Source organism: Frankliniella occidentalis, unplaced genomic scaffold, assembly GCF_000697945.3.
Source record: "Frankliniella occidentalis isolate FOCC.00 unplaced genomic scaffold, Focc_3.1 Scaffold61, whole genome shotgun sequence".
Classification (NCBI taxonomy): domain Eukaryota; kingdom Metazoa; phylum Arthropoda; class Insecta; order Thysanoptera; family Thripidae; genus Frankliniella; species Frankliniella occidentalis.
Genome location: NW_026267191.1, coordinates 993,913 through 996,719, shown reverse-complemented (window position 1 = coordinate 996,719; position 2,807 = coordinate 993,913).

The following is a 2,807-nucleotide window of genomic DNA, read 5'->3' as shown; positions in this document are numbered from 1 at the left end:
CTTCTAGAACATAATCATGCTTGAACAAAAAAGCAATTAGTCGGATAAGTGCGGATAAAGTGATCGGTGATTAACCGGTGTTTAGTGCCTAACCGGTGAACAATAGCTAACCGGTGATTTTTAGAAATCGGTAAACCGGTGATTTCAAAAACGAGATTCGGTGATGCGGTGTTTGAAATCACCGAAAAAATCACCGATAAACCGGTTCACCGCACAGCCCTAGCCGTATCCACTGGGCCAGAGTGGACACGGAGGGAAGGTGAGGCTGAGCACGATTATTAGCAGCTGTGGCGGCTGACTGGCTGACATGCAGAGACACTGTCGAGAACGAACGCAGACACGGGACAGACACGGGGCAGCCGCACCGGTGATGTGCGCGCTGCGCTGCTACTTGATTCAGCAGAGCCTCCGTCTCCCTCCGTGTCCACTCTGGCCCAGTGGATACGGCTCCCGACTCCGAACCGAAAGGTTCTGAGTTCGATACTGACTGGCAGCCGCGTTCCAGCGCGCCCGCCCGTTGCATTTTCATCTTTCTGCTACACGCTGCCTCGAGAATGTCTCCACGGTGCCTCCCGTATGTCTCGAAGCCGTCTCGGGTAGTGGCTTGCCAATGTCTCCACATCGTCTCGGTGATGGCGTCTCAGTAATGTCTCTACAATGTCTTTTATTCCAGACTCGATTTAGACAACATATAGACACTGTCGATGCCTCAGCAGTGTCTAATTAGTGACTCGCTAGCATCTCGAAGGCGTCTCATATAGGGTCTCTATAATGTCTCAATAGTGTATCCATCAAGCCTGGACACTGTCTCCGGTGTGTCTCGGCTCGAGACATTCTAAAGATCCTTTTTTCCGTACGGGTATCGACGAGGTCGGAGGCAAAAGAGCCAGGGAAAACCCAGGTCCAACATCACTTTTGGGGATTTCGGAAAAATCACCAGGTCAGAGAAAAATGGCAAAATAAGATCGGACAATCTAAATACACCCAATACTCCCGATCAGTATGTAAGCAATATGACAAGTGTGCCGACTCGACGGAGGTCCGTCCAACTGCTTTGGACAAGCCCGTTTAGTATCGAGCTCCAGAATGCCATCAGGACATGCCGCCTGGACGCAGTCCTCTTAAGCCACTCAGTTCCTGTGTCGCGAAACCCAAACACGTAGCACAACTTCGTGCCAGTATGCGAATGTCATCATCGTGGTCCACTCTAGTCTCGAACGGCGATCCGGCCTGCTCGGTCGCTGGCGAGGGGGGCGATGCGCAGTGGGTTGCCTACTCACAGGGGTTTGTAACACAACATTGCCTGCCTTTCAGGCGGCCCGGGAGAGAAGGTCGCGGGGCACCGCGGGGCGAAGCGAACTGCCTCTGCCGGCTGAACGCGCTCGATGCGCAAAAGCAAAGTCCACTATTCATCGGGTAATTGTGAGTGAGGTGCTGTCCTCGCGCCGACTAATGATCGTCTTTTCCCAGCGTAAGGGGGAGGGTCTATCTCGTCAAAGCATCAAATGAACGCCCGAAACGTAGTCCGTCTTCAACGAGAACGCCAGAAGCATCCAGTTAAGTGCGCAGGCTAGAGGGCCACCACCGAGGCCTCCACAGCGATGGTAGCTCTCGTGGTCGGCATGCTCGGCGTGCTCGTCCAGCTCGGCCTGCTCGGCCTCCTTGGCGCCGGTGCGGCGAGCGCTGTTGGTCATCCTGTTGGGAAGTATCCTGCCGAGGCCAAGTGCGTAGCGAGTTTCGTCTCCTCGCTTGTACCCCAGCACAAGTCCTGCCTCGTCGTGCATGGCGACGTGCAACTGGTCGGCCAGCTAATCCAGGAGCTCGACGGGGAGAGGCAGGTAGTTCTGATAAGCCCGCGGCTTCTCTGCAGTCAGCTCGGTTTTGACGTCCGCCGTATGACGTCACTCTTCGTGGTCGCCATGGGAAGCGTCGCGCAGCTCGACAAACTGGCCGAAATTGAAAGCATACCGCAGATGTCACACATACTTTTGTGGATAAGAGCGCGGTCGCTGAGTGACGTTCTGCCGCACTTCGCCACACGCAATATGCCACTGTGGCTGTGCTTTGCGAATCTCTACATCCTCCTCTCGACCCCGAACGGCACCTCCATTCTGAACTCTCCGGACATGACTGATAGGTGCATGACGACAGGCCGACTTTTGAGGATGAAAGAAATCGACCGGTGCGAACCGGGGGCTCGAGGATGGCGACGTAAACCGTGGACCCCAGTGTGCGACGGCTGGAGTCAGCCGCCGAGGAACAGATCGTCTCCTGTGCAAGTCTTCGCCATCAGACCTGACTATAAGCTGGGCAACGTCAACGTGGATGAGTTCCATCATTTTGTGGGCAATATGACGAGCCTGCTGTCTCGACGGAGGTCCGTCCAAGTGCTTTGGACAAGCCCGTTTAGTTTCGAGCTCCAGAACGCCCTCAGGACATGCCGCATGGGCGCAGTCTTCTTGAGCTACTCAGGTCCTGTGGTGCGAAACCCAAACACGCAGCACATTTCGTACCATTTTGCATCTGTCGTCGCTGTGGTCCCCTCTGGACTGGGACAGCGGTTCGGCCTGCTTCGAACTGTGACAGCCGAGTTCTCGCTCGCGCTCTGGGTCACCACCGTCTTGTCGTCGCTGTCTATGACGCTGACCGTGGCCGCAGCCTGGATGTGCTCGGGACGAACGCCTACTTCTGCCCTGGCCGTCGCGAGCCTCCAGACCCTGGCGCCGCTGTTAGGCCAGCCGCCCCAGGGCAGGACGGCGCACCGGCCGCTGTCCGCCGTCTGGCTGCTCATGAGCGTGGTGCTCGCG